Source organism: Lathyrus oleraceus, chromosome 3 (assembly GCF_024323335.1).
Source record: "Lathyrus oleraceus cultivar Zhongwan6 chromosome 3, CAAS_Psat_ZW6_1.0, whole genome shotgun sequence".
Lineage (NCBI taxonomy): Eukaryota > Viridiplantae > Streptophyta > Magnoliopsida > Fabales > Fabaceae > Lathyrus > Lathyrus oleraceus.
Genome location: NC_066581.1, coordinates 301,753,296 through 301,770,369, shown reverse-complemented (window position 1 = coordinate 301,770,369; position 17,074 = coordinate 301,753,296).

Below are 17,074 nucleotides of genomic sequence, written 5' to 3'. Positions count from 1 at the left end.
AATTTTATTAGATAAAAATAAAGTGAAAAAGAATTGAAAACAAAAAGTTAACAGATGTTACATACAACACAAAACCAGCGGCACACCTCGGAGAGAGATATCATGTATTTTTAAATTTTAAAGAAAAAAGACCAATTGGCTCCTAACACGTGGCAAGGACCATCAACACAAAACACAAACTTTTCTTTCTTGTTTCAGAAACAAGCAGAACATGTTCTCCTTATTTTCCTTGGAAATCCAATAATATTCTTTCATTTATATTCAAAACTTTAAACTTTATTTTCTTTTAATCATCAAAGCACACCTAAGTTATCACTTCCATTAACAAGCATACAAAAAGTGTAAGAACAAAAATTGTTCTACAACAGATTCCTTGATTTTGATGATAACAAAGGATGAAACCAAAAATGGCACCCTAACGAAAAGTTTCTAAGTGTGCAGGGTTCTAAAGAAAGAAGTAAGAAATCTGATGATGTCATCAGATAGAGTATCAGATCAGAAGCATATTATCAAATGATCAGAAGCTCTGAAGTAGAAACAAGCTCAAGAAAGTCTAACTCTGAACTAAACAACAAGTATCAGAAGCATCTGAACAAGAAGTAAGTCCTAGAACCTCTGACTCTGAACAACGCTATCTGAAGAATCTATTTAAATCAACATCAGAAGCAAGATTCCAAGGTTCTCCAGAAACACAAATACTCTGATTATGGATTTGCTAATCATGAAAGAGTAACGTTGAAGACAAGTAAAGATTTTCAAATGGATTTCCTAATTGAGAAAGAGACGTTAATCTCCAATCTCAATAAAGAAAATACTACTTGTGGTAAGTAGTCATTTCAAGAAGAAAAAGTCATCCTGCATTAGCTAATTATGTGATGGCGTAACTTCATCTCAATATCCACCAGTTTCAACTACTACTTCAACTGATCTATATAAAGGATTGCAAATCAACTTTCAGCGACACACGAGAGAACAATCAGCAAGCCAACAAGCCAAAATTATACTGAAACACCAAGTCAAGAAAAACACTCTTCTCTCTAAGATCTTCACGAAGCTTTTGCTTATAACGTGAAAAACTCTTGTTCTTAATACTGTAATATTTGCTTTCTTAGAAGCACTCTAGATTACATAAATCTTTCATTTATTGTTTGTTTGATTTCCTCAAGTGACTTAGTGTAGTCTGTAAACTTGAGAGGACTAAGAGATTTTTCTCTTAGGCGTTGTTTGTAATCTTTCAAGATTAGTGGATTAAGTCCTTGTTGAAGGCGAAATCACCTTGGCCGGGTGGACTGGAGTAGCTTTGTGTTATAAGCGAACCAGTATAAAATCCTTGTGTGATTTTCTTTTTGAAAAGCGCTTATTTTTCCAAACAATTCAAACCCCCCTTTCTTGTTTTTCTCACCTTCAATTGGTATCAGAGCTCCGGCTCTGTTATTGATTTTCTAATCAAACACTTAACCGTGTAGAGAGATCCAGTACGAGAAAAACAATGGCCCACTCAAATGAAAGAGATTCCTACAATGCCAAGCCTCCTGTTTTTGATGGAGAAAAATTTGATTACTGGAAAGATAGAATCGAAAGTTTCTTTCTGGGTTATGACGCTGACCTCTGGGACATTGTCACAGATGGATACACACCTCCAGTCTTAAATGGAGCTGAAGTTCCCAGAAGCAAAATGTCAGAAGATCAGAAACGTGTCTTCAAAAATCACCACAAGGCCAGAACAATACTTCTAAATGCTATATCATACAACGAATATGAAAAAATCACCAACAGAGAGACAACCAAAGATATACTTGACTCTCTGAAGATGACCCATGAAGGAAACTCACAAGTCAAGGAGACGAAGGCTCTGGCGCTTATCCAGAAATATGAAGCCTTCAAAATGGAAGATGACGAAGCTATAGAGGCTATGTTTTCTAGATTTCAAACTCTTATTGCAGGTCTTAAAGTATTAGACAAAGGATACACGACTGCAGATCATGTTAAGAAGATAGTCAGAAGTCTGCCAAAGAAATGGAGACCTATGGTTACTGCTCTAAAGCTGTCAAAGGATCTGAACAATATCAGCCTTGAAGAACTTGTTAGTTCTCTCTGAAGCCATGAGATAGAACTAGAGGAGGATGAGCCTCAGAAAAGGAACAAGTCCGTAGCGCTTAAGTCCAGATCTGAAAGACGGAAGCCTGACAGAACCAAAGCTCTCCAGGCAGAAGCTGAAGATACTGACGATTCTGAACCAGAAGACTCTGATGATGAAGAAGAGTTGTCCCTACTAACCAGAAGAGTCAAGCAACTCTGGAAAAAGAGGAACAACAACTTCAGAAGACCAAGACCCAGAGGGGATCGATCAGAGTCAACTTCAAAAGGTAAAGCTAACAAAGATATTACCTGTTATGAATGTAAAGAAACAGGTCATTACAGAAATGAATGCCCCAAGTTGAAGAAAGACAACCCTAGAAAAGAAAGCTTCAAGAAAAACACCTTCAGAACAAAGAAAGGACTGATGGCTACCTGGGATGACAGTGAATCTGGATCATCAGAATCTGACTCTGATGAACAAGCCAACGTAGCACTCATGGCTACCACATCCAACTGTTCAGACGAAGAATCTGAAGAGGTATTTTCTGAACTTTCTAGATCTGACTTAGAATCATGTTTGTCAGAAACTCTTACTTCTTATCAGAAATTAAAACAAAAGTTTAAAAACGTTAAAGGCTGTCTTAAAGCAAAATTTGAAGAGTGTAGTGAACTTGAGATAACAATTCTATCACAAGAAGATACAATCAAAACTTTAATGTTAGAAAGAGATGAAGCAAAAATAAAATTAGAAGAAACGTTATCTCAAGCACCACAAATTTCAAATAAAATTATTTACAAATATGAAGAAGCCTTTCAAGAATTTCTGAAGAATGGGATAGATAGGAGTATTATGGCATCCATGATTTATGGAGTAAGTCAGAACAATAAAAAGGGAATTGGGTATGATCCCAATGAAGATAAAACTTCTGCAAGTGATAAAATTAAATCTCCTTTTTCATATCACTACACACACACACAAGAACACAAATTTAAAAATGCTAGAAGACCCAAAGTTGTAAGAAACTCTGGGAAAACTAATCTAAAAGGACCCAAGAGATTCTGGGTACCGAAAGATAAGATTATCTATGTTGCAGATATCCTATGCAGCAAAGTTCAGACACCAGTCATGGTACCTGGACTCTGGATACTCGCGACACATGACGGGAAGAAAGTCTATGTTCCAAAGTCTGGAACTTAAAGACGCTGGATTTGTAGGCTTCGGAGGAGATCAGAAAGGAAGGATCAGAGGCTCCGGAACTATTGGTAATGGTACTCTTCCCTCTATATCTGATGTTCTTTATGTAGAAGGATTAATGCATAACTTGTTATCCATAAGTCAATTAAGTGATAACGGTTATGATGTAATCTTCAATCAAAAAACATGTAAAGCCATTAATCAGAACGATGGCTCTGTCCTTTTCACAGGCAAGAGGAAAAACAACATTTACAAAATAAATCTTTCTGATTTAAAAGATCAAAATGTTAAATGTCTAATGTCAGTTCACGAAGAGCAATGGGTATGGCATAGACGCTTGGGCCACATTAGCATGAGGAAACTTTCTCAGCTAACTAAGCTTGAGTTAGTCAGAGGCCTACCAAACTGAAGTTTTCTTCAGATGCTCTGTGTGAAGCTTGTCAGAAAGGAAAATTTTCAAAAACATCTTTTAAAAAGAAAAATGTTGTTTCTACCTCTAAGCCTCTGGAACTTCTTCACATTGACTTATTTGGTCCTGTGAAAACAGCATCAGTTAATGGAAAGAAGTATGGACTAGTCATTGTTGATGATTACAGTCGCTGGACATGGGTAAAATTCCTAAAGCACAAGAGTGAGTCTCACTCTGTATTCACAAGTTTCTGTTCCAAAGTGCAAAAAGAATTTGACTCTAAAATTATTAGAGTCAGAAGTGATCATGGTGGAGAATTTGAAAACAAAGATTTTGAAGAATTATTTGATTCTAATGGAATATCCCATGATTTCTCCTGCCCTAGAACTCCACAACAAAATGGAGTTGTAGAGAGGAAGAATAGGACACTCCAAGAGATGGCCAGAACCATGATCAATGAAACTAATGTAGCAAAGCATTTTTGGGCAGAAGCTGTAAATACAGCGTGTTACATTCAGAATAGAATCTCTATAAGACCTATTCTTGAAAAGACTCCCTATGAACTGTGTAAAGGAAGAAAACCCAACATCTCATATTTTCATCCTTTTGGATGCTCTTGTTTTATATTAAATACTAAAGAACATCTGAACAAGTTTGATTCCAAAGCACAGAAAGGTATTATGTTAGGATACTCAGAACGCTCTAAAGGCTATAGAGTATACAACACAGAAACCAAAATTGTGGAAGAATCAATTCATGTCAGATTTGATGATAAGCTTGACCCTGAAAAGTCAAAGCTAGTTGAAAAGTTTGCAGATTTGGAAATCACTCTTGTAGAATCTGAGAAAACTCCAGAAGCAACTGTCACTCAGAACCCTGAAGAAATAAAATCTCCAGAAATTCCAAAGAAGGTCAAAAGTCGTATCAATGTATCTGAAGATTTGATTCTGGGAAACAAAGACGAACCAGTCAGAACAAGATCTACCTTCAGAACCTCTGAAGATACTCCTCTGGGACTGGTATCTCTGATTGAGCCTATGTCTTGTGATGAAGCTCTTCAAGATAACGATTGGGTGGCAGCTATGCAAGAAGAATTAGATCAATTCTCAAAGAATGATGTCTGGGATCTCGTTCCTAAACCCAGAGGCACTCATGTCATTGGAACCAGATGGGTTTTCAGAAACAAGCTGAACGAGAAAGTAGAAGTTGTCAGAAACAAGGCTCGACTGGTAGCTCAAGGTTATAGTCAACAAGAAGGTATTGATTATAATGAAACCTTTGCTCCAGTCGCGAGGTTAGAATCTATTCGTCTTCTTGTATCTTTTGCTATTAATCACTCTATCAAATTATACCAAATGGATGTCAAGAGTGCATTTCTTAATGGTTATATTTCAGAAGAAGTGTATGTCAATCAACCTCCAGGCTTTGAAAATTCAAACTTTCCAGAACATGTTTTCAAACTTAAGAAATCCTTATATGGACTTAAACAAGCTCCCAGAGCTTGGTATGAACGATTAAGCAATTTTCTTCTGGAACAAAATTTTATCAGAGGGAAAGTTGATTCTACACTCTTCTGTAAAAACCTTAATAATGATCTCATGATATGCCAGATTTATGTTGATGATATTATTTTTGGTTCTGCTAATATCTCTGTTTGCCAAGAATTTTCTAAGTTAATGCAGGAAGAATTTGAAATGAGTTTAATGCAAGAATTAAAGTTCTTTCTGGGAATTCAAATTAATCAAACTCCAGAAGTCACGTACGTCCATCAAAGTAAATATATTAAAGACGTTCTGAAGAAGTTTGATATGACTGAATGCAACTCTGCAAAAACTCCCATGCACCCAACTTGCATTCTGGAAAAGGAAGAGGTAAGCAACAAGGTTTGTCAGAAGCTCTATCGAGGTATGATAGGCTCTCTCCTCTATCTGACTGCTACTCGTCCTGATATTCTCTTTAGTGTCTGTCTTTGTGCCAGATTCCAATCAGATCCTAGAGAATCTCATTTAACAGCAGTTAAGAGAATTCTTAAGTATCTGAAAGGAACTCCTAACCTGGGCCTGATGTATGAGAAAACATCAGAGTATAGACTCTCGGGTTATTGTGATGCAGATTATGCAGGAGATAGAATAGAACGAAAAAGCACATCTGGGAATTGCCAGCTTCTGGGAAACAATCTAATCTCCTGGGCTAGCAAAAGACAGTCAACTATTGCTCTATCAACTGCAGAAGCAGAATACATCTCAGCATCACTGTGCACAACTCAGATGCTCTGGATGAAGCATCAGCTAGAAGATCTACAAATCTTTGAGAGTAACATTCCTATCTTTTATGATAATACTGCTGCTATTTGTTTAAGTAAGAATCCCATTCTACATTCCAGAGCCAAACACATAGAAATAAAACATCATTTTATCAGAGACTATGTTCAGAAAGGGATAGTAACTTTGAAGTTCATTGATACAGAACATCAATGGGCAGATATCTTTACTAAGCCTCTAGCTGAAGATAGATTTCTTTTTATCTTAGAAAATCTGAATATTAAAAATTGCCCTGAGTGAAAAATGGCTCTGAAAATGTAAAATGTGAATCTGATGTAAACAAATGTACTTCTGCCTCTGACTCTGATACTTCTACCAAGTTAAGGAGATATCTGAGTTAGAAATCTTCAGAAACCAATCCTTTGGTATTCCTGAAGATCAGATACATCAACACGTGGAGCATTAAACGTCTAACCCTAGAACTTCTAGACAGTTGTCAAAAGAAATCAAAGGTCAGAACGTTTGAAATCTCCTAGAGCAGTGTGCGTACTGTTGGGATTAGACATTCATTTATTAGCTGTAATCATTTTTCCCCCCAAACGTGCTATTTTGATTTTTGTGCTAACGCTGGGATGTGTGTCGTTTTGCATGTGTTTACTTAGAGTATATAACACTTTCTCTCACTTTTCACACTTATCACTCTCACTCACTCTAAAACCCTAAACCCTCTCTCAAAGCATTCTCTGCAAGTTCTTCATCAATCTTCATCTTCTTCTTCATGGATGCTCAACAACAAGAAGTTTTTAACTTCTCTCAATAGATGGGATCAAGTTCTAATCCCCAAACCTCAAACACTCAAACTCCAACCGTTACCGGCGTCACCGTCACCCCTGTCTACAAAGAACCTCACGTTCTTGACCGTGAACGCCATATCAACCTTTCAACTCCTTTTGAAGGTTTGGACGTGTTGTGTGAATCATTAGTTGATTTCGACAACCTAAGAAGAAATGGCGTTGATCTAACTGGAGAACTGCGTCAACAAGGGTGGGAGAACTATTTCCAAAGGTTGTATGGTCCAATCTACCCTCTTCTGGTCAAGGAATTCTGGAGACATGCAAATGCAGATGACAACTTCATCGTCTCATTTGTTCTGGGAGTGAAGATAGTTATCACAGAAGGGTCCATTGCCTCTCTGTTGAATATGGAAAGAAGTGGAGGAAAAAGGATCTACAACATTCCTCCTAGGTCAAAACGCATCACAGATGTGATAAACCCAACAATCTTCAAACCCAATGTTGAAGGAAACCCCTCTAAGAACAAGGAGCTACACCAGAACCTCAGAGTGTGGCTGAAGATTATTCTGGGAACTATCCACCACCGTCCAGCCTCCAACTCTTCTGATTACATTAATGCAGACCAGAAATGCATTCTGTACTGTATTCAGAAGGGTGTGAAGATCAACCTCCCTGCTCTCCTCTTCAGATATCTGAGAGATTCAGTCAGAGAAACCAGGAATAACATGAAGCCCAGATCCTACATTCCTCTGGGAAGATTGCTATCTGACGTCTTCATTGAGCATGGACTAGTAGATGAGCTGGAAAAGACCAAGTTGATGGATGATCTGGCAATTGATGTGGGGAAGCCTCTGAATGCCAGAAACCTCAAGAGTATGGGGATAATCAAGAAAATACAAGTCAATCCAACTCTGGAAACATCTTGGGATAGTTTGAAAGATCAGAGGAAGATGCCTCATGGCCTTGCCAGATTCTTCAAGAATGAGCCCAGAGACGCTGTTGCCATCTATCTTCACCGTCTGCTGGAAGAAGGTGTTGACGTCTCTGATTTCAGCCTCGATGACTGTCTGGACTCTGAAGAAGACTTAGTCAGATACAAGAGAGGTATTTCTGAGAAGAAGATAGCACCTCCAGCAAAGAAGGCCAGACTTGAAGGAGCTTCTGGAAGCGGATCTTCAGCTCCTCTGCAATTTTCTACTGGTAAGTCTGTTCCTCCTACTACCTCTGAATTCATGATGGCTTCCTCTAATCCTCTCTCTTCACAACCCATTTATACCACCTCTGACATTACACCCTCAATCACCAGAACCTCTCAACCTACACCAGTTCTAAACATAGCAAGAACTTTCATACCTCCCTCTATACCTGCACAAACTCACCAAAGCACCTCATCTTTATCATCCTCTAAACCTGAATCACCTCCTTATGTTTCCCTTTCTTCTGACCAAGAACTTTCTGATCCTGGTTCCCCAACCATAGCCACACTTTATGCTCATAGACTTGCTTCACAACAAACACAAACCACAGAACCTGAAATAACTTCACCACTACAACAAACAACCACCATACCCTCTGAAACTCAACCCTCTGAAATTCAACCATCTGATCCCCACACCTCTGATATCACCCCACCAAACATTCCCGCTGTACCTGAAGCAGACTCTAACCCTTTAGACCTAAATCCTCTTTATGCTTCATCCCCCAGTCTTCAACCAGAAGCAGAATCTGAACCCCAACCTGAGTCAGAATCTGAACCTCAAACCTTGAATCTCAGCCCTCCACCTCATACCTCTGAACCAGAACCTGAACCTGAACTTTCTAAACCTACCCTTAAGGAAGCCATTATGATGATTGCAGAGGCTTCAGTTCAAAAGGTCGATTCTCTGGTCACTAACTCTGAAATCAGTGATGATCCTAAATCTGTAAGGACACACTGGAACAGAGTCATTGGCTGGATGACATCTGAGTCTTTTAGGCTGAAGAGTATCTCTGAACAAGTCAGAAATGACTACATCAGAGATGCTGAGGCAAGACTCCAGGAGAGACTTGCCAGAGAGGCTGAAGCCAGAAGGCTGGAAGAAGAGAGGTTGGCCAAGGAAGCTGAAGAAGAAGCCAAAAGGCTAGAAGAAGAAAGACTTGCTAAGGAAGCTGAAATCCTAAGGCAAAAGGAAGCTGAAGCAAAGGCTCTGGCAGATGCAGAAGCTTAAGCTGCTGCTGAAGCTGAAGCTCAGCAAGCTCTGACTCTGGGGGAGTCATCTTCTGTGATTCCTACGGTTCTTCAGACTCTGAAAGAACTCAAGCAAGATCAGAATGAACTCCGGGCAAGAATGGACAAGCAAGATACTGTCAACGAAAACATCCAGAACATGCTTGCTATGCTGCTTCAGAGAATGCCTCCGCCTCCGAACCCTTAGGCACTTAGGAGTTATTTGTTTTTTGCTTGCCTATTGTTTTTGCTTCTGTCTTCTTTTGGATCTGATGTTTTTCTTGTTCTTTTGAATCTGATGTTTTGTTTGTTGCCTTTGTGCTTCTATCTATAAATTTCAAGTTTTTTTCTCTTTATTTATTTTCTCTTTATTTTTTTTACTATGTCTTTTTGATTCTGACAAAAAGGGGGAGAAGTAATTATTAGCTCTGATGAAAATATTGTCTAAAACCTTAAGCATTCTGCAACATATTTTTTATATAAATAAAATTATCTAACTTGGACTTAAGAAATTGCAGAGAACTTCAGACACCTCTTTACTTAAGAAACTCTGGTAAGAACTTCTGAACTCCCTAGCATTATCTCAGAGGGAGCTTCTGTCTATCTGATCTAATTTTATTCATGTTTCATCTGCTAATTTAAGTTGTTTTGTCATCATCAAAAAGGGGGACATTGTAAGAACAAAATTGTTCTACAACAGATTCCTTGATTTTGATGATAACAAAGGATGAAACCAAAAATGGCACCCTAACGAAAAGTTTCTAAGTGTGCAGGGTTCTAAAGAAAGAAGTAAGAAATCTGATGATGTCATCAGATAGAGTATCAGATCAGAAGCATATTACCAAATGATCAGAAGCTCTGAAGTAGAAACAAGCTCAAGAAAGTCTAACTCTGAACTAAACAACAAGTATCAGAAGCATCTGAACAAGAAGTAAGTCCTAGAACCTCTGACTCTGAACAACGCTATCTGAAGAATCTATTTAAATCAACATCAGAAGCAAGATTCCAAGGTTCTCCAGAAACACAAATACTCTGATTATGGATTTGCTAATCATGAAAGAGTAACGTTGAAGACAAGTAAAGATTTTCAAATGGATTTCCTAATTGAGAAAGAGACGTTAATCTCCAATCTCAATAAAGAAAATACTACTTGTGGTAAGTAGTCATTTCAAGAAGAAAAAGTCATCCTGCATTAGCTAATTATGTGATGGCGTAACTTCATCTCAATATCCACCAGTTTCAACTACTACTTCAACTGATCTATATAAAGGATTGCAAATCAACTTTCAGCGACACACGAGAGAACAATCAGCAAGCCAACAAGCCAAAATTATACTGAAACACCAAGTCAAGAAAAACACTCTTCTCTCTAAGATCTTCACGAAGCTTTTGCTTATAACGTGAAAAACTCTTGTTCTTAATACTGTAATATTTGCTTTCTTAGAAGCACTCTAGATTACATAAATCTTTCATTTATTGTTTGTTTGATTTCCTCAAGTGACTTAGTGTAGTCTGTAAACTTGAGAGGACTAAGAGATTTTTCTCTTAGGCGTTGTTTGTAATCTTTCAAGATTAGTGGATTAAGTCCTTGTTGAAGGCGAAATCACCTTGGCCGGGTGGACTGGAGTAGCTTTGTGTTATAAGCGAACCAGTATAAAATCCTTGTGTGATTTTCTTTTTGAAAAGCGCTTATTTTTCCAAACAATTCAAACCCCCCTTTCTTGTTTTTCTCACCTTCAATTGGTATCAGAGCTCCGGCTCTGTTATTGATTTTCTAATCAAACACTTAACCGTGTAGAGAGATCCAGTACGAGAAAAACAATGGCCCACTCAAATGAAAGAGATTCCTACAATGCCAAGCCTCCTGTTTTTGATGGAGAAAAATTTGATTACTGGAAAGATAGAATCGAAAGTTTCTTTCTGGGTTATGACGCTGACCTCTGGGACATTGTCACAGATGGATACACACCTCCAGTCTTAAATGGAGCTGAAGTTCCCAGAAGCAAAATGTCAGAAGATCAGAAACGTGTCTTCAAAAATCACCACAAGGCCAGAACAATACTTCTAAATGCTATATCATACAACGAATATGAAAAATCACCAACAGAGAGACAACCAAAGATATACTTGACTCTCTGAAGATGACCCATGAAGGAAACTCACAAGTCAAGGAGACGAAGGCTCTGGCGCTTATCCAGAAATATGAAGCCTTCAAAATGGAAGATGACGAAGCTATAGAGGCTATGTTTTCTAGATTTCAAACTCTTATTGCAGGTCTTAAAGTATTAGACAAAGGATACACGACTGCAGATCATGTTAAGAAGATAGTCAGAAGTCTGCCAAAGAAATGGAGACCTATGGTTACTGCTCTAAAGCTGTCAAAGGATCTGAACAATATCAGCCTTGAAGAACTTGTTAGTTCTCTCTGAAGCCATGAGATAGAACTAGAGGAGGATGAGCCTCAGAAAAGGAACAAGTCCGTAGCGCTTAAGTCCAGATCTGAAAGACGGAAGCCTGACAGAACCAAAGCTCTCCAGGCAGAAGCTGAAGATACTGACGATTCTGAACCAGAAGACTCTGATGATGAAGAAGAGTTGTCCCTACTAACCAGAAGAGTCAAGCAACTCTGGAAAAAGAGGAACAACAACTTCAGAAGACCAAGACCCAGAGGGGATCGATCAGAGTCAACTTCAAAAGGTAAAGCTAACAAAGATATTACCTGTTATGAATGTAAAGAAACAGGTCATTACAGAAATGAATGCCCCAAGTTGAAGAAAGACAACCCTAGAAAAGAAAGCTTCAAGAAAAACACCTTCAGAACAAAGAAAGGACTGATGGCTACCTGGGATGACAGTGAATCTGGATCATCAGAATCTGACTCTGATGAACAAGCCAACGTAGCACTCATGGCTACCACATCCAACTGTTCAGACGAAGAATCTGAAGAGGTATTTTCTGAACTTTCTAGATCTGACTTAGAATCATGTTTGTCAGAAACTCTTACTTCTTATCAGAAATTAAAACAAAAGTTTAAAACGTTAAAGGCTGTCTTAAAGCAAAATTTGAAGAGTGTAGTGAACTTGAGATAACAATTCTATCACAAGAAGATACAATCAAAACTTTAATGTTAGAAAGAGATGAAGCAAAAATAAATTAGAAGAAACGTTATCTCAAGCACCACAAATTTCAAATAAATTATTTACAAATATGAAGAAGCCTTTCAAGAATTTCTGAAGAATGGGATAGATAGGAGTATTATGGCATCCATGATTTATGGAGTAAGTCAGAACAATAAAAAGGGAATTGGGTATGATCCCAATGAAGATAAAACTTCTGCAAGTGATAAATTAAATCTCCTTTTTCATATCACTACACACACACACAAGAACACAAATTTAAAAATGCTAGAAGACCCAAAGTTGTAAGAAACTCTGGGAAAACTAATCTAAAAGGACCCAAGAGATTCTGGGTACCGAAAGATAAGATTATCTATGTTGCAGATATCCTATGCAGCAAAGTTCAGACACCAGTCATGGTACCTGGACTCTGGATACTCGCGACACATGACGGGAAGAAAGTCTATGTTCCAAAGTCTGGAACTTAAAGACGCTGGATTTGTAGGCTTCGGAGGAGATCAGAAAGGAAGGATCAGAGGCTCCGGAACTATTGGTAATGGTACTCTTCCCTCTATATCTGATGTTCTTTATGTAGAAGGATTAATGCATAACTTGTTATCCATAAGTCAATTAAGTGATAACGGTTATGATGTAATCTTCAATCAAAAAACATGTAAAGCCATTAATCAGAACGATGGCTCTGTCCTTTTCACAGGCAAGAGGAAAAACAACATTTACAAAATAAATCTTTCTGATTTAAAAGATCAAAATGTTAAATGTCTAATGTCAGTTCACGAAGAGCAATGGGTATGGCATAGACGCTTGGGCCACATTAGCATGAGGAAACTTTCTCAGCTAACTAAGCTTGAGTTAGTCAGAGGCCTACCAAAACTGAAGTTTTCTTCAGATGCTCTGTGTGAAGCTTGTCAGAAAGGAAAATTTTCAAAAACATCTTTTAAAAAGAAAAATGTTGTTTCTACCTCTAAGCCTCTGGAACTTCTTCACATTGACTTATTTGGTCCTGTGAAAACAGCATCAGTTAATGGAAAGAAGTATGGACTAGTCATTGTTGATGATTACAGTCGCTGGACATGGGTAAAATTCCTAAAGCACAAGAGTGAGTCTCACTCTGTATTCACAAGTTTCTGTTCCAAAGTGCAAAAAGAATTTGACTCTAAAATTATTAGAGTCAGAAGTGATCATGGTGGAGAATTTGAAAACAAAGATTTTGAAGAATTATTTGATTCTAATGGAATATCCCATGATTTCTCCTGCCCTAGAACTCCACAACAAAATGGAGTTGTAGAGAGGAAGAATAGGACACTCCAAGAGATGGCCAGAACCATGATCAATGAAACTAATGTAGCAAAGCATTTTTGGGCAGAAGCTGTAAATACAGCGTGTTACATTCAGAATAGAATCTCTATAAGACCTATTCTTGAAAAGACTCCCTATGAACTGTGTAAAGGAAGAAAACCCAACATCTCATATTTTCATCCTTTTGGATGCTCTTGTTTTATATTAAATACTAAAGAACATCTGAACAAGTTTGATTCCAAAGCACAGAAAGGTATTATGTTAGGATACTCAGAACGCTCTAAAGGCTATAGAGTATACAACACAGAAACCAAAATTGTGGAAGAATCAATTCATGTCAGATTTGATGATAAGCTTGACCCTGAAAAGTCAAAGCTAGTTGAAAAGTTTGCAGATTTGGAAATCACTCTTGTAGAATCTGAGAAAACTCCAGAAGCAACTGTCACTCAGAACCCTGAAGAAATAAAATCTCCAGAAATTCCAAAGAAGGTCAAAAGTCGTATCAATGTATCTGAAGATTTGATTCTGGGAAACAAAGACGAACCAGTCAGAACAAGATCTACCTTCAGAACCTCTGAAGATACTCCTCTGGGACTGGTATCTCTGATTGAGCCTATGTCTTGTGATGAAGCTCTTCAAGATAACGATTGGGTGGCAGCTATGCAAGAAGAATTAGATCAATTCTCAAAGAATGATGTCTGGGATCTCGTTCCTAAACCCAGAGGCACTCATGTCATTGGAACCAGATGGGTTTTCAGAAACAAGCTGAACGAGAAAGTAGAAGTTGTCAGAAACAAGGCTCGACTAGTAGCTCAAGGTTATAGTCAACAAGAAGGTATTGATTATAATGAAACCTTTGCTCCAGTCGCGAGGTTAGAATCTATTCGTCTTCTTGTATCTTTTGCTATTAATCACTCTATCAAATTATACCAAATGGATGTCAAGAGTGCATTTCTTAATGGTTATATTTCAGAAGAAGTGTATGTCAATCAACCTCCAGGCTTTGAAAATTCAAACTTTCCAGAACATGTTTTCAAACTTAAGAAATCCTTATATGGACTTAAACAAGCTCCCAGAGCTTGGTATGAACGATTAAGCAATTTTCTTCTGGAACAAAATTTTATCAGAGGGAAAGTTGATTCTACACTCTTCTGTAAAAACCTTAATAATGATCTCATGATATGCCAGATTTATGTTGATGATATTATTTTTGGTTCTGCTAATATCTCTGTTTGCCAAGAATTTTCTAAGTTAATGCAGGAAGAATTTGAAATGAGTTTAATGCAAGAATTAAAGTTCTTTCTGGGAATTCAAATTAATCAAACTCCAGAAGTCACGTACGTCCATCAAAGTAAATATATTAAAGACGTTCTGAAGAAGTTTGATATGACTGAATGCAACTCTGCAAAAACTCCCATGCACCCAACTTGCATTCTGGAAAAGGAAGAGGTAAGCAACAAGGTTTGTCAGAAGCTCTATCGAGGTATGATAGGCTCTCTCCTCTATCTGACTGCTACTCGTCCTGATATTCTCTTTAGTGTCTGTCTTTGTGCCAGATTCCAATCAGATCCTAGAGAATCTCATTTAACAGCAGTTAAGAGAATTCTTAAGTATCTGAAAGGAACTCCTAACCTGGGCCTGATGTATGAGAAAACATCAGAGTATAGACTCTCGGGTTATTGTGATGCAGATTATGCAGGAGATAGAATAGAACGAAAAAGCACATCTGGGAATTGCCAGCTTCTGGGAAACAATCTAATCTCCTGGGCTAGCAAAAGACAGTCAACTATTGCTCTATCAACTGCAGAAGCAGAATACATCTCAGCATCACTGTGCACAACTCAGATGCTCTGGATGAAGCATCAGCTAGAAGATCTACAAATCTTTGAGAGTAACATTCCTATCTTTTATGATAATACTGCTGCTATTTGTTTAAGTAAGAATCCCATTCTACATTCCAGAGCCAAACACATAGAAATAAAACATCATTTTATCAGAGACTATGTTCAGAAAGGGATAGTAACTTTGAAGTTCATTGATACAGAACATCAATGGGCAGATATCTTTACTAAGCCTCTAGCTGAAGATAGATTTCTTTTTATCTTAGAAAATCTGAATATTAAAAATTGCCCTGAGTGAAAAATGGCTCTGAAAATGTAAAATGTGAATCTGATGTAAACAAATGTACTTCTGCCTCTGACTCTGATACTTCTACCAAGTTAAGGAGATATCTGAGTTAGAAATCTTCAGAAACCAATCCTTTGGTATTCCTGAAGATCAGATACATCAACACGTGGAGCATTAAACGTCTAACCCTAGAACTTCTAGACAGTTGTCAAAAGAAATCAAAGGTCAGAACGTTTGAAATCTCCTAGAGCAGTGTGCGTACTGTTGGGATTAGACATTCATTTATTAGCTGTAATCATTTTTCCCCCCAAACGTGCTATTTTGATTTTTGTGCTAACGCTGGGATGTGTGTCGTTTTGCATGTGTTTACTTAGAGTATATAAACACTTTCTCTCACTTTTCACACTTATCACTCTCACTCACTCTAAAACCCTAAACCCTCTCTCAAAGCATTCTCTGCAAGTTCTTCATCAATCTTCATCTTCTTCTTCATGGATGCTCAACAACAAGAAGTTTTTAACTTCTCTCAATAGATGGGATCAAGTTCTAATCCCCAAACCTCAAACACTCAAACTCCAACCGTTACCGGCGTCACCGTCACCCCTGTCTACAAAGAACCTCACGTTCTTGACCGTGAACGCCATATCAACCTTTCAACTCCTTTTGAAGGTTTGGACGTGTTGTGTGAATCATTAGTTGATTTCGACAACCTAAGAAGAAATGGCGTTGATCTAACTGGAGAACTGCGTCAACAAGGGTGGGAGAACTATTTCCAAAGGTTGTATGGTCCAATCTACCCTCTTCTGGTCAAGGAATTCTGGAGACATGCAAATGCAGATGACAACTTCATCGTCTCATTTGTTCTGGGAGTGAAGATAGTTATCACAGAAGGGTCCATTGCCTCTCTGTTGAATATGGAAAGAAGTGGAGGAAAAAGGATCTACAACATTCCTCCTAGGTCAAAACGCATCACAGATGTGATAAACCCAACAATCTTCAAACCCAATGTTGAAGGAAACCCCTCTAAGAACAAGGAGCTACACCAGAACCTCAGAGTGTGGCTGAAGATTATTCTGGGAACTATCCACCACCGTCCAGCCTCCAACTCTTCTGATTACATTAATGCAGACCAGAAATGCATTCTGTACTGTATTCAGAAGGGTGTGAAGATCAACCTCCCTGCTCTCCTCTTCAGATATCTGAGAGATTCAGTCAGAGAAACCAGGAATAACATGAAGCCCAGATCCTACATTCCTCTGGGAAGATTGCTATCTGACGTCTTCATTGAGCATGGACTAGTAGATGAGCTGGAAAAGACCAAGTTGATGGATGATCTGGCAATTGATGTGGGGAAGCCTCTGAATGCCAGAAACCTCAAGAGTATGGGGATAATCAAGAAAATACAAGTCAATCCAACTCTGGAAACATCTTGGGATAGTTTGAAAGATCAGAGGAAGATGCCTCATGGCCTTGCCAGATTCTTCAAGAATGAGCCCAGAGACGCTGTTGCCATCTATCTTCATCGTCTGCTGGAAGAAGGTGTTGACGTCTCTGATTTCAGCCTCGATGA